We start from the raw sequence: 24,591 nt of genomic DNA, 5'->3' as shown, positions 1-24,591 counted from the left end.
TCAAATTGGTTGTTCCATAAAATAGGGGTTTTCATTGTTACGTAACAATGAAATTTAACAATACAATACAAAATATTTTAAGTAACAATCAAAACAAACATTGTTGATATAGTAACAATACAATACAAAATATTTGAAGTAACAATCAAAACAAACACTGTAGATATAATAATAATATAATACAATATAATGGATAACAATAATCCAAACATAGTCTAAGCGCTAAAAATTAAAGTACAGAGAAGATAAACAAAAAGACCATCATTCTTTTACATATCTCAAAACACAACATCCGGTCGCCCTAGTTTGAGCTCTAAGATCACCATTGCAACTGATCAAGGTCGTCACTCTGACCTAATATCAACTTTTTTTTTCTTAATCTTGAGGTTCCCCTGCCCTAATCGCATCTTTTTCTTTGTATTGTTGTTGCTCTGGTCAAAACAGAATTCAATCCAAGCTTTGCTTGAAACAAAAATCTAGGTTTCTTTTTCTTTGGATCATGTTGTTGTGTTTCTTCTATATATTTTATTGATGTCGGTTTTTTTCATTGTTGTATTCAAGCTACTTTTTTTGTTGTTGCTAAATCTTGACTTTAGTCTTCCCTAATCACGTTTTTTTTTCATGTATTGTTCCCTCTGCTCAAAAACAGAATTTCACCTCAGCTTTGCTCGACATAGAATTTAAGGTTTGTTCCTCTTCTAATCGAGTTGTTGTGTTTCTTCTATATGTACTGATGTCATTTTTTCAATGTTGTATTCAAGCTACTCTTTTGTTCTTCTAGCTTAATCTTGATGTTCCTCTGCCCTAATTATATTTTTATTCTTGTATCGTTGCTGCTCTGCACAAAACAGATTCCACCCCTACTTTGCACGAAACAGAAAGACAGGTTGGTTCCTCTTCTAATCAAGTTGTTGTATTTCTTCTATATGTTCTATTGATTTCATTTTCTCATAGTTTCATTCAAGCTGCTATTTTTGTTCTTCCTCTTTTTTAATAATAAATAGGCTAATGCTTTTAAAATTTGGTCTCTTTTCTTAGACATATAATGAAAATAGTAATATACCTTAGCTTCAGTAATTTGAGTTCCTCGTTTGTATATGAAGCTTGTGTTTGGCCTCCGACATTCTTCTTGTTAGCTGAAGAACTAATGTGTTATGCCTAGTTGAGAAAAACGTTCATTCAGCTCAGACATAGTGCAAAACTGATCATCTTAATCCACAAATCTAACAAACCGGCAACTTTGTTATATGCAATATTTCTCTATCCCTTACAACCTTAATTCCATTGATTGAGGAATAGTTGGTCCTGAATATCTTCTGAAACATGTAATCTGTGAAATTACCGGCCATGTTAGCTGTAAATATATAGTATATTCAGTGATACTATTTGAATGTTTTTCACCTAAATCAAGTCGTCCCTAGTTGAGCCTAAAATTTTGCTTAATGTTATGCATCAAGGTAACACTTGTGCAATTCTTGAGAATTTTATATAGGAAGTAGAGGAGCTGGTTGATTTCCTAGGTACTTTGTAAAGTTAAAGATTTGAATCTCATTCCCCTGTAACATGATTTTTTTGGTACCATTGTATACTTGTACTTGTGCAATTCTTGTACTTTTATTTCATGAACAAATATTTCTCGCATATCCCTCAACATGGAAAACTTATTTATTTGTTAAAAATCATAAGTACTTTTTACTAACTAAAATAGGGGATTGAAAAATCACAGTATACTAACTGTATACAAACTAAATTACTTGTAGTCATCTATGCAAATGGGAAGTTGCTGTGTTCTTCAAAATAATCAGAAAAAAGGAAGTAGAATGTTGTTGGGTAAGTTTCTGGTCTATCAATACTTTTTCCTGTAACATCAATTTTCTCTGTTAGACCTGCTTGTTTGGAGCTTCCTGTACATTTAATATTAGGTGTAGTATTTGGGGAATACCAGGGGGTTGAGCAAGAAGCTTCATAGTTATTAACAAGATAACAATGTAGTAAGAGATGAGTTGTATCATCACTCAAGTAAAATCACCTGCTTGTGTTCTAATTCCATTCAGATTGTTCCGACCATACATACCATTGATGTCATTATGAAACTCAGATAGTATTTTATTTAATAATCCCAATATACAGCTATACAAGGAACCCGTTCGACATCTATGCAAAAGGGATGCTTCTGTATGCTTCAAAATAAGAAGAAAATAGAAGCAAAACATTGTTGGTCTTCAAAATAGAGTTTCGAGTCTGTCAATACTATTTCCTGAAAAATAAACTTTACTTATGTCTCAGTGGCCTTCCCTACTTTGTTTCCTCCAAATTATCTTAAACATGAGATAGTAAATGATCTGTCCCATCTTTTCTCTGTAAGACTGGCTTATTTTGAGGTTCCAATTCTGTAAAAGTTGTGTCAGTGTTAGGGAGTAATGCCTCTGAGATTGAATAGGAAGCTTTATATTTTTAAGAAAATGGATACAGTAAGAGATTAGTTCTACTGTTGGCTCAAGTTTGAAGCAGAATCACATGCTTGTAGTCTGATTCTGTTCAAACTGTTCTGATCACACATACAATTGTTGCCATTATGTAACTCAAATAATATTTATCCCAAGGATTCCTGTTAAATCCCGTGATGGTTGTAATCTCCTTCTTTTGACATCTGGATCGTTCTCATCCAATATGATGAGGTAAATGGAACACCATGAATAATACCTTTATAAAAAATAGTATACTTTTTAACTATCACGTATCAATCATAACACACATTTCTGTTTTGTGCCTCTAATTATAATAGGTTGTATGGATCTCAATAATTTTTTATCTTTTATCTTTTTTAATATAACTTTTATGTACTTTTCAAGGTACATAAAGGTACCTATTTAGTAGGCATGCAGAAGTTTTTGGATAATGATTTTCAAAAAACAGGAGAAGAATATGAAATACGATGGCCATGTGTTAAATGTTACAATACAACTTTAGGAATTTGTAAACAGTTGAGACACATTTGCAAGTGTATGGAATAATTAAGAATTATACTTTTTGGTATCACCATGGAGAACGTTTGCGCGAGCCATTTTAGAATCTCAATTTGAATTAGAATTAGAAGATGGTGATGAAGTGGATGAATGTGATAGTGAGGATGAAGTAGAAGAATTGTTGTGGGATTTATATCCTAATCCTGATGGAGGAACTACACACACTGATGGTGATGATTTGCTTGAGAAGGAATCAAATGTTGAAGCAAAAAGATTTTACAGCTTATTGAAGGATTTCGAGCAACCTCTGTATCAAAGTTCCAAAGCTTCAAAGCTATCCTCTTTTATTAAATTGCTTCACATCAAAAGTATGGGTCTTTTGAGTAATGCGTCATTTACAATGTTATTGAAAATGTTAAAAGAAGAGTTGTTGCCGGATGGAGCCCATTTTCGAGACTCATATTATTAGGCAAAGAAGATAATTAAAGAACTCGTCCTTTCTTACAACAAAATCGATGCTTGTACTAATGATTGCATGTTATATTGGAAGAAAGATAGCCAACTCGATTCTTGCAAAGTTTGTGGGGCGTGCAGATGGAAGATAGCTACACATAGATGGGAAACAAGGCATAAAAAAGGAAAAAAGATAGAATCAAAGAGCTTATGCTATTTTCCTTTAAAGCCTAGACTTCAGAGGTTGTTTATGTCTGCAAAGGCATTTACTCTTATGACATGGCATAGGGAATAAAGAGTTGATGATGGAATAATGACATACCCAACTAATTCAATGGCATGGAAGTCATTTGATGAACTTCATCCTTCATTTGCGGTTGAGTTTGACTTGGACTTGCTAGTGATGGATTTCAGCCATTCAAAAATTCAAAAACCTCACATAGCATTTGGCCCGTGGTGCTTATTCCTTATAATTTAACACCTTGGTTGTGCATGAAACAAGAAAATTTTATTTTGTTAATGCTTATTCCTAGTTTAAATGGCCCTGGAGAGGCAATTGATACATATCTTCAGCCTTTAATAGAGGAATTGAAGAAACTGTGGGAAGGTTGTATTGAGACCTATGATGTGTCAGCTAAAAAGAATTTTAAGTTGCATGTTTCTTTGTTGTGGACCATCAATGACTTTCCAGCATATAGAAATCTATCTTGATGGAGTATAAAAGGAAAATTTGCATGTACATATTGCAATAAAGACACTTCATCAACTCGATTGGTAATGGTAAGAAGGAGTGTTATATGGGTCATCGGCATTACCTTATTCATGATCACAAATGGAGGAATGAAAAGAAGTCATTTGATGGTACAGAGGAGTGAAGACCCCCGCCACAAATATGTTCAGGTATTAAGATACTTAATCAAGTGCAGGATCTTGAAGGGCTACAACTATCAAAGGATCCAAAGAAAAGGAAGAAAATATCACATGAGAATCAAAAGGATAACTGGAATAAAAAAAGTATGGTTTTTCAACTTCCATATTGGAAGAGTCTATTGTTGCGATATAATTTGGATGTTATGCATATTGAAAAAATATATGTGATAGTATTATGGGGAAAATTATGAATGTAAAAGTAAAGACCAAGGACACAATTAATACTCAGTTAGATTTGGAAGAAATGAAAATTAGGCCATAATTGCACCCTATCCATACGGAGGAGAAAATTGAAGTTCCTAATGCATGTTATACATTGTGTCCCGAAGATAAGCACAAGTTATGACTTTTCCTAAAGAATATAAAGGTTCCTAATGGATTTTCATCTAATATTTCTCAATGTGTGAACCTGAAGGTTCACAAGATATCTGGGTTGAAAGGTCATGATTGTCATGTTCTTCTACAAGATCTACTCCCTCTTGCACTTTGTGGTATGTTGTCCAAAGAAGTTTGTGAAACTCTTATTAAGCTATCTTTATTTTTTTACGTTATTGGATCAAAGGAGTTGAGAATTGATAACTTGGAACATATTGAAGCTCAAATTCCCATTACACTTTGCAAGTTAGAAAAGATCTTCCCTCCTTCATTTTTTGATGTCATGGTTCACTTACCTGTTCTTTCATCTACTGAAGCTAAGATTGCTGGACCGGTTCATTATCGATGGATATATCTGTTGAATGATGGTTATATTTTCTAAAATTTTTCATTGGTAATAGAGCGTGTTCTGAAGGTTGTATTGCAGAGGGCTACATTGCAAATGAATATGTGACCTTATGTTCAAGGTATCTACGTAGAATTGACACAAAATTTAATCGGCCTGAACGAAATTATGATGGGGGTTTAAAGCAATTTAATGGAGGTTTATCACTATTCTGTCTACCCAAAAAAACATTGGGAGCTAAAACTCTATTTGAGCTTGAAGCGGATGAACTAGACCAAGCACACATATACATATTGAGGAATTGTGATGAAGTTTAACCATATATCGAGTACGGAGAGTTATTTTATCTGTTCTCATTATTATTTTCATAGGATTATTTATTTTTTGAAATTTATGGTTAACTTCAATTTTGTAGGGAGTTTGCATAAACTCATGAGAATGCTCTCCACTTGTCCGATATAGAATGGAATCGACAATTTGTTGAATGGTTTAAAGATAGGGTGAGTAATAAATAAACATAAAACTTGATATTTTAATACTGAAATAGTAATTCTAATGTAACATCCTAATTGTGATAATAGGTTGCACAATTGCATAAAGGAGATTCTAGTCATATTATGGAAGATCTTGTCTCGCTTTAACGCGGTCCTAACCGATATTCGACGTATTCTAAAGGTTACATTGTTAATGGATATAGATTTCATATAGATTATTATGATAAAACGTTAAGGACTCAAAATTGTGGTGTTGTTGTATTAGGAGAGAATGATAGAGAAAGTGAGAACCTTGATTACTGTGGAGTTTTAACAGATGTGATTGAGTTGCAATTTGTCATAGATAGAAGAGTCACTTTATTTCGCTGTAATTGGTTTGATGTGTATGATGAAATAAAAGGGGTAAATAAAGATTTCACGGCCCGAGTCTACACCTTTGACGTGGTTGGCACTCAAAGACCATTGCTGGTCCCCAAGCGAACCCTCATCATGGCTGATTACAAGTGGAATACTAACTTAAACATGCAAAAGCTTAAAACTGAAATAAAATTCAATAAACTCAAATGATCAACTTTGAATAATACAATATATTTAGACACAAAATAGGCAACTCAAGTCTTTAAAACATTTAATAAAGTAAAAGAATTATACAGACTCCTTAACTATACTGACTATCTATGAAGCCTCTAACTGATAAAGATAGAAGTTAGGACAAGACCCACGACCTCCTAACAAAAACTGAAAAGTAATTGAAATTCTCCGAAAACAAGGAGGCTCACCATATCTAACTCGAACTCTGGGATGTATCAATGAAACTCCTATTGATGATCCTCCATACCTGTGTCTGCATCATCAAAAGATGCAGGTCAATTAACTCAGTACGTGGAATGTACGAGTATGTAAGTGGAATTCTAAAGCATAACATAAGCTTGATACTTGAATAAAAGATGGAAACATACTTACCTCTTCTCAAACTTGATACTCAAGGAATACTCAAGAATAAGACACTCAACTCAGATATTAAATACTGAACACAAAGATATGATACTCGACTATGGATACTCAACTCAATATACTTAACTTTTGATACTTAACTAAACTCATTTCGATATAAAGCATTTTAAAACAAGTGCAATAGAAACAAAAGTTGTGTAAAAACCTGATGTTAACTTACAATAATAATACCATAAAATACATATCATGCTCTCTCTCAAAGTCTACTTTTGCAATGCATGAATGAAGTCCCATCCCCTCATTCATACTAAGCAGAACCGCTTGCGGAACCATGTAATTAATAATGTGGGAGTTTTTCTAACCGACAACCATCACTATGAGCCTAAGTAATGGTACAACATATTACCCCACGTTGCAAGAGGATCATCCTACACCTTGCAATTGGTATAGGACCTCACTCAATTAAGTGGATCCACTAGCTCTCCTTACGTGACCATCTAAAAAGTATGACCCGTCAATTCCCATGGTGCATACATGGTTTAGATGGAGACTTGAGTTAATATGAACTGTTATCCCCACATTGTTGCTCAATACTACTCCCAAAATTTCCTTTAACTCATTCTTTAATTGAAACTTTCTTTTCTTTGGGTTGAGATAATTTGCTGAACCCTTAAGCTTTAAGAAGCTCCTTTTGGAATCAATGTTCCCTTTTTAGTTCAAAACTCTTTTGGGACTTCGTAGTTCCCTTTTAACTTAAATGTGAAAACATTTATAATCCTTTAGGGAATACTTAGTTCTCTTATAACTTTTGAGAAATGAACTCAACTATTGCTCTTTACTTTAACTTAAAGCTTAACTCTTAGGGAGTACTTAGTTCCTTATATTACTTTGAAGAAAGATCTTCAACTCTTTACTCTTTACTTGACTTTAGCTTTAAGTCTTTAAAACAAAGTGAAAACATTTGTGAAAGAATTTAGAAAACGTTATAACTTCACTTTGACTTTCTTCTTAACTTTCCTTGAATTGAAGTGTGGATTCAAGGTTCATGATCACATATTTATGGATGATTTCATGATTATCAACTTGGAGGGTTGATGCGGAATGATGAGCATGAACTACTCAACTCGTTAACTGAAAGGTACTTCTTAACTCAAGATTTTTCGACTTATAGGGTTCATGCGGAATTATGGACATGAACAATTCGACTTGAAGGTCTAAGTAACTAGATGGAATTCATGTATATTACTCTCTAATTCTCTTATTTAGTTCCTCAAAACTCTAGTTCAAATCAACGATGAATCTCAAAGAATTGACAATTTGTAATTAAAGACTTTCTTGAACTCTATTCTTAACTCTCTCTTGAATATGAATTATGAATTCAAAGTTATGGTTCAAGATATGAAGGATCTAGGTGATATTTTAGACTCATGAATACATACTCTTCACTTTAATACCCACTTGCTTGTGTCTTAAAAGAAGTTACTAGAAGTTGTGGAAGACTCCTCAAAAGGACTTTCTTCAAACTTTGAAAGAATTCTCAAAACACAGCTCTCAACTCTACCTTGAATTTGAATCATGAATTCAAGAATATGATCATGTTAGGACTCATTTTAATTTTTTAGAAGTAGCTTAGACTAGTAAGAATTGAAAAGGAGTGAAGGTGCACTTTAAACGAACTCAAACGGAGCTACCGGAGGAAAACTAGACTGGGCAGACGACCCTGGGGCTATGGCTGGTGTGGATCCCCAACCCTTGACGGACATAGACGGGTTTAGGGAGTTTATTCAGGTGCGCCGCGCCTGGGCCCAACCCAGAATTTCTGCCGAGCAGGTTTGCTCGTTTTCTCACCCTAAATCGCCTTATTCGATCGGTTTCTTCCCCAATCACTTGGATTCAATTGCTTAACTTGATTACACTCTAATATAAAGGAAAAAAAAAACACTAAAATCACTCAATTTTATCTCAATAAATCATCAAAACTTCAACACAACAAGATTTTGAATGAAGTCCAAGAACACCTTTGAATAACTATCAAGAACACTAATCTTTAAACATTAAGCATGAAATTTCACTGAAAAAAATACATGATTGGCGGGTGGGTGAACTAACCTAACACTATTGAAGCTTACATACCTCTTAGGGATTAGACCCATGGCAAAATTCCGCAACAAGACGCAAGAATCTCGACGAACGCTTGATCTTCTCCTCTTTTCTCTTCTTCTGTCTTCTTGCCTTTTCTTGAACTCTCAACTAAAACCCTAAGCGTATTTTTGGATTATGAAACTGAACCTAAAAGTATTTTAACCTTAAAATATGACTAGAAGCCAATTATCTTATTGGGTAAAGAAAGGACTAAAATACCCCTCACTATTTTTGGCTAACTTTTCTTAATTGGATAACCTAACTTCAAAAGGTAATATCTCACTCATCCAAACTCGAAATTTAGCAAGCTAGGCGGCTTTAGAAAGATAATTCAAGAACTTTCCAGTGGTATCTTATAGAACACCTAAATCATCCTTTACTGGGAGTTATGGTAGGTTGAAGTTGACCCAAAACTCATACTTAGCTTAACTCTCAAAATTTCAGATTTTTGTTATTCCCAATCTAATTCTTTTTGGAACTCAAGGTGCTAAATCTTTTGAAATGTCTTTAATACTTAAGAGATTTTTAATTCCCACGTGAAATATCACTCATTATGATTAACGATTCGTGTCCGAGTTCAAAAAAATTTATGGGGTATTAATAGTTTTCTCTTACTAAGGTCTACTTCTAATGGTACACTTCATGCTTAACCCAAATCCTTCGGTTCGGGTTCTATACCTCTCTATTGGAATCTCATCCCAACACTATTACTCCTTACCACCACCTTGCCCATCGCAAGAATCTACCTAATGTTTATCAACACCACATTCAATCTTAGTAATCTAACAACTCCATGGACTCCTACAAACCATATCCTTAAGAAATTCCTAACACTTGTCTTGATTTCTCATCTTATCATCTCTCCCTTAGGTCTAAAGCTGAAAAGCTATGGACCTATTCCACATCTCAAAGTGGTGTACATTCTCTTAATGCTCTTTTTTCTCTTGTGACTTAGCCACACCACTGCCCTTATCTAAAGGTGGCGTTCTCTACTACTCGCATTCATTGCAAAAACCGTCTCAATTCTTCACCCATTCTATGTCAAATCTACCATATCATATCTCAAGACTAACATCATCATCCTTTTGTTGCCATTCTTTTAGATCATAACATTCATCTCAAGTTCAAGCTTAATGTTCATTACTAAACTCGAATATAAATATGATTGCTTTCTTACTATAATATACCTCAATACTAATATTGCAATTAGTAAATTCTTACCTCTCAGTCTGCATACTAGAAATACTATCACATTCCACTTCAGAACTTAGGTACTACTAACTTACTGCGCATTATCTCTCAAATAGCTCTATCTTCCTCTAAATACCATGAGGTTCTCCTTTCAAAATTCATAAGCCTAGATTAATCTATCACATTATGAATACTCTGGCTCTTCTATATATATTCACCACTTACACTTGGTCATTACTAACACAATGATACATCATCATTACCTCCTTTCTTGCTACAACACACTCTCCTCCTATGATAGAAACTTCAGAACTCATCACTTCTTAGTCTACTCAGAAGGGAAAACTCCTCATTACTAACTTACTAGGTACATGACTATATTAATATATCTTTTCAAAACACTATTTGCCTTTCTAGGAATACTAAACCTTTGCATACTTTCCTTTACCTCTCGGCTCTTTCTCTAGTACTAAGATCTTGTAGCTTGTTCTACCTTTTCCGGTGAAAATCTTACCCAAGCTCTAAACATACTTTTTAAAAAGGACCTCAGTAGAAACATGATTTAAGTAAAAGAGTACAACTCGCTTTTAGCTCAAACGCACGATTCATATGAATATGAATGCATTTCTCTGAAATTGAACACTTAACTAACTCTTGGACTCCTCTCAAGCCCCTCTGGAGTCTCATGACTATCTCAAGATTCTTGCTAAGTACAACTCATCCATAAGGATCTTTAAAATTTAATTTTCAACCACCTCTAGTATGATGGATAGTCGAATGAGTCTGAGAATGCACGAGTTAGAATAGATCTCCATGACTTAGCTATTTTGCACGATAAGAATATGAAAAAAGAGAAACTTTTCTTAAATGTTTGTAGTCTGTCATTTATAGAAGTAATGCCCTCACAACCATAAACAAGATCCTATTGACACGGCTTCATAGGGACCTTAGGACACTTAAACCTTTGTGTTGATACCAAGTTTTTAACGACCTGAGTCTACACCCTGGACATGGCCGGCACTCAAAGACCATTGTTAATCCTCAAGCGAGCCCTCATCCTGGCTGACTATAAGCGGAAGACTAACTTAAACATGCAAAATCTTAAAAGTGAAATCAGATTTAATAAACTCAAATTAAGAACTTTGAATATTACAATATATTCAACTAGCCATAAAATAGGAAACTTAAGTCTTTAAAACATTTAATAAAATAAATGAATTATACATACTCATTAACTATACTAACTATCTATGAAGCCTCTAACTGATAAAGATAAAAGTCTGGACAAGATCCACGACCTCCTAACAAAAACTGAAAAATAAATGAAATCCTCTGGAAACAAGGAGGCTCACCATATCTAACTCGAACTCTAGGATGTATCAACGAAGTTCCTGTTAATGATCCTCTATACCTATGTCTTCATCATCAAAAGATGCATGACAGTTGGCTCAGTACGTGGAATGTACGAGTATGTAAGTGTAATTCTAAAGAATTACATAAGCTTGATACTTGAATAAAAGATGGAAACATACTTACCTCTTTTCAAGCATGAAACTCAAGGAATACTCAATAATAAGATACTTAACTCAATAAATAAAATACTGAACTCAAAGATATGATACTCGACTATGGATACTCAACTCAATATACTTAAATTTTGATACTTAATTGATCTCATTTTGATATAAAGCAGTTTAAAACAAGTGCAATATAATGAAAAGTTGTGTAAAAACATGATGTTAACTCAAGATAATAATATCATAAAATACATATCATGCTTCCTCTCAAAGTCTACTTGTGCAATGCATGAATGAATTCTCATACCCTGATTCATACTAAGCAGAGCCCCTTGAGGAACCATGTAATTACTAATGTGGGAGTTTTTCTAACCGACAACCATCACTATGAGCCTAAGTAATGGTACAACATATTACCCCACGTTGCAAGAGGATCATCCTACACCTTGCAATTGGTATAGGACCTCACTCAACTAAGTGGATCCACTAGGTCTCCTTACGTGATCATCTAAAAGGTATGACCCGTCAATTCCATGGTGAATACATGGTTTACATGGAGACTTGAGTTAATATGAACTCTCATCCCCACATCGATGCTCAATACTACTCTTGAAATGTAATTTAGCTCATTCATTAATTGAAATTTTGTTTTCTTTGGGTTGAGATAATTTGCTGAATCCTGTAGCTTTAACAAGATCCTCTTGGAATCAATATTCCCTTTTTAGTTAAAAAATCTTTTGGAACTTCTTAGTTTCTTTTTAACTTAAATGTGAAAAGATTGATAAACATTTAGGGAATACTTAATTCCCTTATAACTTTTTAGAAATGAACTCAACTCATGCTCTTTACTTAATTTAAAGCTTAACTCTCAAGGAATACTTAGTTACCTTATATTACTTTGAAGAAAGATCATCAACTCTTTACTCTTTACTCTTTACTTGACTTGAACTTTATGCCTTTAAAACAAAGTGAAAACATTTGTGAAAGACTTCAGAAAACTTTATAACTTTACTTTGACTTGTTTCTTAACTTCTAGACTTGACTCTTAACGTTCTCTGAATTGAAGTATGGATTAAAAAATTCATGATCTCATATTTTTGGATGATTTCACGATTTTCAACTTGGAGGGTTCATGCGGAGTTATGAACATGAACTACTCAACTTGAGAATTGAAAAATACTTCTTAACTCAAGATTGTTCGACTTATAGGGTTCATGTTGAATTATGAACATGAACAATTCGACTTGAAGGTATAAGTAACTAGATGGAACTCATGTATATGACTCTCTCATTCCCTTATTTACTTCCTCAGAACTCTAGTTCAAATCAGTAATGAATCTCAACGAATTCATAATTTGAACTTAAATATTTTCTTGAACTCTACTCTTAACTCTCTTTGAATTTGAATTATGAATTCAAAAGTTATGGTTCATGATATTAAGGATATAGGTGATATAGTATACTCATGAATACATATTCTTCACTTTTATACCCACTTGCTTGAGTCTTAAAAGAAGTTACTAGAAATTGTAGAAGACTTCTCAAAAGGACTTCCTTAAAAAGTTTAAAGAATTCTCAAAACATAACTCTCAACTTTACATTGAATTTGAATCATGAATTCAAGGTTATGATAATGTTAGGACTTATTTTAGGTGTTTATAAGTAGCTTAGATTAGTTAGAATCAAAAAGGAGTGAAGGTGCACTTTTAACGAACTTAAACGGAGCTACCAGAGGCAAAATGGATTGGGAAGACGACCCTGGGTCTATGGTTGGCATGGATCCAACCCTTGACGGACAGAGATGGGTTTGGGGCGCTCTGGCCGTCGTACCCCGCCAGGCCCCAACCAAGAATTTATGCCGAGCTTTTTTTCTCATTTTCTCACCTTAAATCGCCTAAATTCGAACGGTTTCCTCCCCAATCACTTGAATTCAATTACTTAACTTATTTACACTCTAGTCTACAGGAAAAACACTAGAATTACTCAATTTTATCTAAAGAAATCATCAAAACTTCAACACAACAAGATTTATAATGAACTTCAAGAACATCTTTCAATAACTCCTCAAGAACTCTAATCATTAAACTTTAAGCATGAAATTCGCTGAAAAAAATACATGATTGGTGTGTGGGTGAACTAAACCAACACTATGAAAGCTTACATACCTCTTAGAGACTAGACCATGGTAAAATTCCACAACAAGATGCAAGAATCTCGACGAACGCTTGATCTTCTCCTCTTTTCTCTTCTTGCCTCTTCTTGAACTCTCAACTAAAACCCTAAGCGTATTTTTTTTATTATGAAACTGAACCTTAAAGGATTATAACCTTAGAATATGACTAAAAAAATGAGTTAAATCTGATTGAGTAAGGAAAGGACCAAAATATTCCTCACTATTTTCAGCTAACTTTCCTTAACTGGACAACCTAACTTCAAAAGGTCATATCTCACTCATCCAAACTCGAAATTTAGCAAAAGTGGCGGCCATGGAAATATAATTCAAAGAAATTTCCAATGGTATCTTGTATCACATCTAAATAATCTTGTACTGGGAGTTATGGTCGTTTGAAGTTGACCCAAAACTCATACTTAGCTTAACTCTCAAAATTTCAATTTTTTGTTATTCCCAATCTAATTCTTTTTGGAACTCAAGGTGCTAAATGTTGTGAAATGGCTTTAATATTTAAGAAATTTTTATTTCCTTGGTCAAATCTCACTCACTATGATTAACGGTTTGAGTCCTAGTTCGAAAAAATTTCTGGGGTATTACAAAAATGAGTATGATTTTATGAGTGTTAATCCAGATAGATTCATGAAAACAAATGAATCATTTGTTTTAGCGGGCCAAACATCTCAAGTATTTTATGTTAATGATAATTCCATCAAAGGTTGGCAAGTAGTGAGGAATACTAAACCTCGTGATTCCTATGAGATGTGGAACAAATGGATGATGATATTGTAGAGTTAGAAAGTCCTTTACAAAAGAAACGTAAAAGAACTAATGAGGTGAAGTATATTTTTATGAATTAATATATTCAGTATTACACTTTATGATGACGTGATTTCTTTTATGCCTACATTTTTCGTAATTTTATTTTTTTGAATTTTGGATCTTTTTGAAGATTCAAGATGAAACCATTGAAGACTGAAAATGAGGTTGACTCGTCTATGAAGAGTACTATCAAATATAAATTTGTTGCGCCTGGTACTATTGGAATGGGACGAGGACAAGGGCTTAAATCTTTGTCTGAGAGAATAAATTTTCCAACTTAGAGTTATGTTTCTCAATCTAGTTATCTGGTTAATCGATACATCCAAGAAATTGAAAAAAGTAAGAAAATTTCCAACTAAGAGTCATGTTTCTAAAAAAATTTTCTGAAGTAGTGATAATATGATTTGTTTTCTCCATGTTGTGTAGGGAAGGAACGAGGACAACGACTTACAAACTCTACTTTGTTTACTAGTCAAGAATGACAACGATACCTAAGAACTCCATTGATCTTGAGAAAGAGAAAAAACGAATTAACTCCTCAGCTCATGCATTGACTAATCTAGGTAAGAAATACACCAAGAAGTCTAGACAAGTAATATCTATGAAAATCTTCCACATTTTAAAATTAAAGTTCAAGTTTGTGCGTAATAACTTTGAGCTATTTTTAGTTCGTTACTTTAGCACATCGTAGCTCCCCAAAGAGCAACCAACATTTCCGTCTTAAACATCTAGTTAAAGAGGAGAATGAAACATACTTGATATGCTGAAACTTGTTTTCATATTTCTTACAGTTTCTCGCTCTCAAATAGAATAAAGTATTGATAATATGATTTGTTTTCTTCATGTTGTATAGGGAAGGTCCGAGAACAAGGAATTGCAAACTCTGCTTTGTTTACTAGTAAAGGAATGCCAAAGATACCTAAGAACTCTATCGATCTAGAGCAAGAGAACAAGCAAACTATCCCCTCAGCTTATGCATCGAGTAATCTAGGTAAGTAATACACCCAAGAAGTCTATATAAGTATGATTTTTTGAAATTTGTTATGTTTTTAAATAAAAGTTCAAGTTTGTAATAACTTTGAACTATTTTCAGTTCCTCCTATTTCGTGGCTGCATCCATTTTTTTCCTCTTCTTTGTATTAATTTTTAAATTTCTCTATTTTTTTGTGTTTAAAAATCTAATACTCTCTGCAAGTACTTGTCAAATTTTTTTCAGCTTCTTCATCTCTGAAACAATATGCTAAAGTATTGGTAATATGATTTGATTTGTCATGGTCCTACAGGGAATGGGCGAGGACAAGGACCTAAAAGCCCTACTTTTTTTTTACTAGTCAAGGAATGGGAATGAACCATAACAACAACATGACTTCTGAATCTGAGGTGGGATGTATTAAAAAGAGTGGTCTTTCTGCTAATCAACATACAAAAACTCATTCTAAGAGAACAAGAGAGAATTCGACCATGTTGTCAAGAAATGCAAACAATGGATAAAATGATTCTTGAGAAAGAGGATATGCTAAACTATTGATCAGGTTATGGAACACTCTCAAACAACTGGAAAAGGTCAATTTCAATACATGTCTTATTAATTTATAAAGCTGAATTTGTTTGCTACAGTTCTTACTAAATTATGCAATGTAGGTTCATCAAATCCTACAAAGGTAAGAAGAGTTCAAGGGAGAAACATGTGCAAAGAAGTTGCTTCACTTGAAAATGGAGAAAATCTAAAAGTAATATTTTATAATAATCGAACTGTTGGAACAAATAGCATATTATTTTCAAGGCATTTAGGAAAAAATGTTCGTGATCGTAATATCTCTCCATTGGGAGTAACCTCGTGGAGTGATATTAAGCCAGAAAAGTTATGTAATATGTGGGCAGCTGTTGAGGTAACAAATTTTAACTCCATTCAAATATTTCATTAACATATTCTCTAGTTTTTCTTTCAGTTTTGCGATTTCTTTCTCTACTTTGTATTGCTTTGTCTGTTATGCTCTGTTTATTTCTTAATATTTAAATGAGAGGTGTTCCAAAAAGCAAGAAAAGTTATTGTAAATCTTTATACAATTAACATCCTAAATAAATAAGGATAGTAAAAGAACTACATCTAACAAAGTTTCCAAATCTTTTTCTCTTATTTGCTTTAAAACTATTGCTTATTGTACTAGACTATAAGAACATATCTTTTTCATTTTCTTCCTTTCCTGATTCTTCTCTCTTGGTAATAACTCAACTCATGTCTTGATTTTTACAGCACAAATTTGAGGCTATTGGCATGAATGATTATCGTGATCATATCTTGGGATGGATGAATGAGTTATGGAACAAATGGAGAGGACACTTACATGAAAAATATGTCAAGAATAAGCCCATTCAACAATCTCTCAAATATATCCCAAGGGAAGTAGACAAAAAAGCATGGGAATGGTTAATAAAGGAACATTTTACTTCTTAAAGTTTTTAGGTATGTATGCTGCTTAAGCTTATTACTAGAAACAACCTTGAAGCTTGTTTAGGCATGAGATACCTTATGTATCAATAATTTTGTTATAAATATTCTAATTAAGCTTATTGTTTCACAAAATACATGCAAGAAGTATCAGGAATGCAACAAACCGATCTAAGTTGAAGATGTTTGGTCATATTGGTAGCAAACCTATTCGAGAGATTATTTATCAAAAGGTATTGTTAAAAACTATTTTCCTTGATGAAGTATTTATGAAGTTTGTGTTATTTGATGTGTTTAACTTTGATATAAAGGGTAGAAAAGATGGAAATCCACCAGACTTGGCGACTATTTTCTTTGAGACTCGTAAGAAAGATAACAAGATTGTTGAACCTGAAGCAATTAAAAAACATGCACGTTTTGTAAATTCAATAAGTTAATATCTTGGAATTGTTATGTTTTGTAATGGAAAATGTCCTTTTACATATTTTGTAGGCTCAACTTGAGGAAATAGTTCAAGAAGATCCATCTCTATCTAGTATAGAGATTGTTGAAAAATCTTGTGGACCACAAACTCGTAGCCTTGTATTAGGATTTAGGGGTGAAGTGAAGGCGAAAGATTTGAAAGGTAGAACTTCCTCAAAGACTTAATTTTTGTCTTTGCTACTTTCAACCCGAGATGATAACCACCACTCCACTTGTTTTTTATAATTTTGTCATACTTGCCAGTATGTTAGTACAGTTCAAGAGAAACATTGAATGTTGATATAAAGAAATGTATTGACTGTTGTATTAGTACGGTCATCCTCATTTTGATTTCTAGTACTTTGATATGAAGCTTCAAATAAAAGAACAAAGGTGAGGATGGTTAGCAGATATATATGTTAATGCAAAGTAAAAATACATTCAAAAACAAAACTAAAAGGAAGTGTTCCCATAAAACAGTGAAGTTAACACAAAAGGACAGGTATTTATAATACTTAGACATTTCATCGTTTAACTGGTGGGTACTCAACTCTGCGTATCACTCGAAATCCTTAATAGTTGTAGATAAAGAGACTCTAAAATGTAATATAAAAACTCTAGGATCATTGGAACTTCCTATGTCTGACCAAATTCTTTTTTTCGTGTCATTCATTGTTAGAAAGATTTTTAAAATGAATAATATTTTCAAGAGGCCATATATACCTGATTTGAAGCTGGCTTTGAACATTTCTTTATTCATTGCGGAGGAGAGTAATGTTGGATAAGATGGAAACGAATCTTGAGCTCACAAAATGGCATATGAAACCTTCAAGAATGACACTTTACAGATTCTGAAACATACCAAGTAGCTCACTGTGGCATGAATTGGCGTACTCTGAGGACAAGGGGAGGATTAAAAAAGGTTATAGTGTGACAAATAGGCTTTGGCTCAGGTTCAAAATGTAACAGTGTTGTTTGGCATGCTCTAAAAACTATTAACCCTAAGGATCTGCAGAAAAATCCATGAACTGATGAGATTCATGACTTCCCAGTTCATGTTCCTGCAATGACGCCTCTTCAATTTCTAGCTGAATGTTTTATTTATTCTTTAGATTGTATGTCAAATGGGATACTTATCTCACCGGATTACTATTCTATGCCATACGTTCTCTTGTGGTTTATACAAAGGTGATTCAATCGAACTCCACATTCCAGATTAAGCACACAAGGTCTGATTCTCTGGAAAAAAAGTAAAATCAACATCTCTGTCTGCATTTTTGTCAGCATTGTTTGGAGGATTGGGCAGGATTCAGATGGGGATGGAAATACACAAGATCTCTCTCCCTCTATTTCAGCTAGATTAGTCTTCATACGAGGACGAATGTTCCCAAGAGGGAGATAATGTAACACCGCGTAGCCAAAACAGACCAAAAATTAGTTTTTCAGAAAAATCTGCAGGTGCTACCAATGGTGGCATCGACGGACCGTAGCCTGAACCACGGTCCGTCCTGCACAACGGTCGATGGGATCAGAAACTCCTACAAATTTCATCCTAGAAAAATTAGTTAAGTCTTGGACGACGGACGGACTTACGGTCCGTAGGTCAAACGACGGTCCGTAGTCCATGACCGTCAATCAAGACTCCCTTCAACCACTCTATGACAAGATCTATGGATGACCATCATGGTTCGTATGTTGACCTACGGTCCCTAGGTCTGACCATAGGTGGAACATTTGCAATCAGTTAAAGGGAAATAAAGCTGGGTCAACTTAAAATGATCATACCTCTTAGCACAAAATAAATTAGGTCTCCCATGACCAACCCACAGATAGATAATTGAATTATCTTTCCATAGCCACCGACCTTGCTAAAATCAAACCTCCTAGTAAAAAAATATGCCCATTTTAGTAAAGGCCTGTTGAACAGGCCCTCACGATGGACCCAATGACGGAGCGTCAGGCGCACGACGAATCGTCAGTCCTGGCCGTCGTGAGGCTCGACAGCAACCTTCCTAGGGGTCTTTTGACCTTTCCCACTTCGTTTAAACCCTAAGTTACGTTGTTTTGACCCTAAATCATCAGATTTTAGTCAGTTTAAGCCTAGAAACATAATTAAAACATATCCAAGTCAAATCATTAAATCAAAACTTGAAAATTAGAAGCAAGAGAGGAGAAAAAACTCAAGAACCCTAGTTCAAGAACGCCACAAGCTCCAACAGTTCCATCCCCGAAACTTAAGTATTTTTCCTTGGATTTCATCACCAGGTTTGTGTGATTTCACTAGTGGGTTCCTTTCACCCATTGGGTCCTTAGTTTCAGTCACTTCTTGATTCTCTTATCATGATTAAACCTAGGGTTTCTAAAACTTTGATATAACTTCATGAATTTATTTAATATATGTTCCAAATCAGATTATCATGTTATTACTCAGATTATCGCATGAATTTCAGAACCCTAGCTATGTATTTCTTTAGTTCTTGAATTACACATGCTAGGTCATATATTTCAGACACTTCAGATACATGCCTCAGTTATAAATACATAATTACCAGATTAATTGTTGCATTCTTAAATTGCATGTTCAGTTTCGAGCTATCCAGTATTTACAGAAATTCAGATATAATCAGTTAATTTACAGAATTCATTGGGAGTAGCATAATACCGAGTTGGACTAGGGTTTAGCGTACCCAATAGTCCCAGAACTACTAGCCAAGTAGGTTGTAAGTCCCCTCTGTGGGCAATCAGTTTAGTGATCACGCCAGCATGCCTTTATACCTTTGGCAGGGTATATTGGGTCCTCTCGATGGGGCGTATACATCGGACTCCACATTTAGCTCATGTGGTTTTATTATCGGTTATTAGTAGCTCCCACAGTTCAGTCAGACTCTCTGCATTGACCATTTACCAGTATATTCAGTATTCAGTTTCAGCATGTTATAAATTGGTCATTGCATCCAGTTAGCTCAGAAATCAGCACATCACATTCAGATTATTATACTTGTTTTTGTGCTTGTTCAGTTATGTTTTATTTAAGCTTTACTCTATCCTACATGCTCAGTACCTTTCAAGTACTGACGCATACGTGCGGTACATCTTCTCATGATGTAGGTTCAGGTTCTCAACATCCAGATCACGCATAGATCGATTTCCCGATCTCTAGTTCTGCAAATTCAGTAGTGAGTCCTCATTCTCCGAGGACAATAGTCATGAGTTTCATTTCAGTCTTTAGTCATTTAGTTTCAATTTTTGCTAGATTTAGCTGGGGCTTGTCCCAGTATTTCTAGTCCAATTTAGAGGTTATTTTCAGACATAGTTAGATTCAGCTTAGTATTGAGTTAATATTTCTTTTGTATTAAACTCATTGTTTTCAAATATCTTTGTTATAGAATATGGGTATTCCCCATCTTTTCATTTTAAGTATGATTTATCTTCCGCAACAGTTTATTTTATTTAGTATGCTCATAATCATGCCAGCAGGGTTAGCTTGAGATCACTTGTGGTCCTAGGTTCCGTGTCCGCGTCTCGGGGGTAGCTCCGGGCCTGACATTCTTGGTAGTGGTATTATGAGTTGGTAGGACTAATAAATGTTAACTTATCAAATATTATTATGTGATTGAACTTACTCTATGAGAACAAAAGCAAGGCACCGAGTGGAAATGCTTGTGTTAGTAGAACTACATAAATATGACACTAGAGTAAAAAGAAACCCTTAGTATCTCTTAAGCCATGTGCCTACATGGGGTGTGTCTTTAGTTCTACCTTATGCAAGTAGAAAACCTTCCACGGTGTGTCTTATGACACCGGATTCCTTACCTAGCTAGTATGGTCTATGTCGGTTAATGCCTACTCTCATCATGTAGGATGTGCACTATAGTTATTGGATAGATTTTACAACGTGTAGGCAGTGGAATGGAACGCTATCTAAACATGGAAGGAGTAGGCTTTGAGATACTAAAGTGAGTCCCCTAGGTCTTCCAATACCATTATGTGAAGTGCCATAATTGTATGATTGACTTCTAAATGACTTATGTAATATATGTTCTATCACACTCCGAAAGACCATGACTTAGTCTAGAGCCTCACATGATTAACCAAGACTTGAAACATTGTTTCTAATCCTAAAATAATTTATTGAAATCAATTAGGAATATTTAGAGTCAAAACGTCAAGAAAAGTCCATGACGTCCGGAGACTAGTGAAATTAAGGTTAGTGTGCCTTGACATCTTTCAATGGGTTTTAGGAGTCGGAAATTAATGAAAATTGGTAGAAAGATGTTAAATACATTGAAGAGTGTGTTTAGGGTCGAAACTTTGGGGTACGACTCCCCAAGGACCACCCTAAGGGTCCTTGGAGAGGACCCTTCCATTTGACCCAAAACTGTCAAGTTGGACAGTGTGCATCCACGAGCCAAACGACGAGCCGTCATTTGATAGACACTCTATAGATGGATCCGGTTGTTGACACTTTATCATTTTCCCAAAATTTCCAAAAACACATTCTCTAAATCAAATAACGGTTTGCCAGTACGGTGTCATCATTTGATCGACCCCTCGTCGACAGGCAACCGTCATTTTAGGGTCTAGTTTCACTGCAAAATTTTTAGTTAGTTACTTAATAAGTTAGTTGGTTAGTTAGTTAATTGATGGAGGTTTAATTAAGCTAGATGAAGGACAATATAAAGAGTTAACCTCATTTAACTAACCTAACACGCCATATTTCCCAAACCCAATTCTCTCCACCTTCTCTCTACTTTCTGTCTCTATTCAAGACCACATTGAAGACCAAGATTCAAGGTGAACTAGGGCTCAAAGAATCCATCTTTTCTCCATCAATCTTCTAGGAATCCTAAGGTAGGAAGCTATTCACTCTTGGGAACCCTTTCCCTAAGTGGCTCTTCAAAGTTGGTTTCTAAAACATGTCAAAAACATGGGTTTCATTCAAATTTCGTATTTGATCTTTCAATTGGTTTTGATGTTAATTTACTTTGATTATTATCGATAGATTGTGATTTTTTTTATGGGCTAAATATTGTATTTCTTGGTATTTGACCTAGTTCTATGGAAGAAATCATGATTGAACACATTTCCGTGACCCTATGTTGTGAAGTTAGGTTGATTTGATTAGTGATGATACAATTGACTTAGTTCTTGTATATATTACTATTGCATGATGTTAATAAGTGATTTTATGGATGAATAAGGTTGGATTGATGGTAATATCTTGAAGGAGGCTTATGAAGGCTGTGTGGTAAGACTTTGTGACCTTGAATACTTTACTTCAATGATAATGGCTTATACTTGTTAATGGTATTCAATTGAAGTATTATATGTGATTAGATTAAGAAGATGATGAGATGATGAATGCGATGAAATGTCTTGACTATGTGCAATTGTGAGATCATGTTAAGGGTATGATTATACAAGGTTGAAGGTGAAACACTTGTGTGCCTTACTATGATATGACTATGATATGTTGATCTCACGAATGAAGGGTTGTTATGAAAGGAAGTTCTCATGCAATACCTAATGAGTTAATGATTATGAATATGCAAGGGGTTAGTATCCTATGGTGTATACTAAGATATGATGATTAAGTAAGGCTTAAAGACATTTCATAATGGGACTTAAGCTTATCACCGAGCAAACTAGATATGAGAGGTGTCCCTTCGCAATGTGGGAAGGTAGGTTCACAATGGATCTCATGAGGTGGAGATTACAATGCAATTGTGCATAAACAGGGTCTCTAGCATGTCTCCTAGTTCCTTTACTATGTATCTCCATAGGAATATTAGTTAGAGGATCCACCTAGAATGCTATGTTAATGTTTTTGTTCTAGCATGGCAAGTAAACCACCTTCTTTCAGTGTAGGGTTTCATGACATCAAATTCCATGTTTAGCACACATTATCTACGGTTAAGGCAACTGCTCATGAAAATAAAATGAATGAAGTAATGTAAATGGAAACTAACTAGGGTGACTTAAAGGGCTATATTTAGTGTAGGTAGGGGTATGGGACTCTACTTATACATGGCACAAGTTGACCTTGAGGGAAGTCCTAGGAGGTTGATCTTATGCACTTGTGATGTGAATGAAATGTACATGATCAGTTTACATGTGATGATCCTATATGATGTAAGTTTCATTGATGGATATTACATTGGTCTAAGTTGATGTATATGATAATGAATATGTATGGTATGAAGATATTTGAAACGTTAACATTGCTTATGATTGTTTTTTTGGTTTACTTGATAATGTGAGGTTATGGGGGTTCACATAACCATTCCACTTGTAGTCTTGGGAAGAGGTTGTGAGTAAGGGTGTTATATGTGGTGATGTTATGAACCCTTGTACATGAATTGTTAGTATAATGTTATGTTGGGGTTATTCATGTCTATATGATCTTTATATGATGTCATTCATGTTGATATGATCTTATGTTTATAATATCCATGTCGACTTGACTTTATGATGATGTTGGTCTTGTGTTGAATATGGACTTGTCTTAAGTGAGGTTATTTCTTTTGGCTTCTATATGTTCTTAATTGTGCATAAAGGCTTTTCAAAGTGACTTAGCATGGTTCTGAACAAATTTTCTTTTAAGCATGATTTAAATAGTTTTATTTGCATATGTTTTCATACTTAGTACAAGTGGTTGTACTAACCCATATTTTTTTCCTTTTCCCAAACAATGTAGGTTTTGGCCATTGAAGTACATTGAGGCTAAAAGCAAGAAGGCTTGGACTAGTTTCTCCAAGTTCTTGGTAGGTCCTCAATGTTCGGGGATGTTACCATTTCTCTGTTCTAGCTATGAAGTTGTTATCTCTAAGACATTATTTCATTCCTTTATCGTTTGAGACTAGTGATTTAAGCCTATAATGACATATTGAATTTTTAATGGCTATGTCCAATATTGTACTCCTTTTAGATGGTTTGATGTGAGATGATGTTACTAGACTATATCTTATGTATTGGTTATGTTTACTAAACGAGAAGGCTAAGTAAGCTTGAATATGCGAGGAGTGTACTAAACTCAATATATGATATGGAGAGGTCAATGTATACCTCACTATGTACAAGTTTTAAATCTTTCCGTATTTTTGACCTATGATACGTTATGACGAATGCTAAGGTCTTGTCCAAGTACTTTCTGAGGACGATGACGTTGGTTACATCTTGACAAACTTTGTATTAGAGCATGGGTTGAATAAATATTAGGATTGGTGTCTCACTAAACCACGTCTACCTAGAGTCTTTTTCATGGGTGTGAAGTGTGCCACACTTATGAATGAGAGGCTATGTCATGCGGAGGAATTCTCA

The 24,591-nt window shown here is 34.4% G+C and overlaps 1 long non-coding RNA gene and 1 pseudogene across 11 annotated transcripts; both read left to right on the top strand.

Moving 5' to 3' along the window:
• Positions 1 to 234: 234 nt before the first annotated feature.
• Positions 235 to 17,628, top strand: LOC107005396. Of its 11 annotated transcripts, XR_003575784.1 has the most exons (14): positions 235 to 340; positions 650 to 685; positions 852 to 886; positions 1,761 to 1,830; positions 5,486 to 5,570; positions 5,652 to 5,745; positions 14,491 to 14,699; positions 14,787 to 14,923; positions 15,214 to 15,351; positions 15,644 to 15,923; positions 16,002 to 16,249; positions 16,615 to 16,824; positions 16,958 to 17,042; positions 17,302 to 17,628. It is a non-coding gene; the product is annotated as an uncharacterized LOC107005396 (long non-coding RNA). The 11 variants fall into 11 exon arrangements; XR_003575787.1 differs by lacking the exons at positions 5,486 to 5,570; positions 5,652 to 5,745 and adding an exon at positions 17,121 to 17,172; XR_003575788.1 differs by lacking the exons at positions 5,486 to 5,570; positions 5,652 to 5,745 and adding an exon at positions 17,121 to 17,172 and having other exon boundaries at positions 16,955 to 17,042.
• A 65-nt stretch (positions 17,629 to 17,693) lies between these two features.
• LOC114075283 lies at positions 17,694 to 18,689 on the top strand (annotated as a pseudogene).
• The last annotated feature ends 5,902 nt before the right edge of the window (positions 18,690 to 24,591 follow it).

Source organism: Solanum pennellii, chromosome 12, assembly GCF_001406875.1.
Source record: "Solanum pennellii chromosome 12, SPENNV200".
Classification (NCBI taxonomy): Eukaryota; Viridiplantae; Streptophyta; class Magnoliopsida; order Solanales; family Solanaceae; genus Solanum; species Solanum pennellii.
This window is presented reverse-complemented; position numbering and strand designations above follow the sequence as displayed.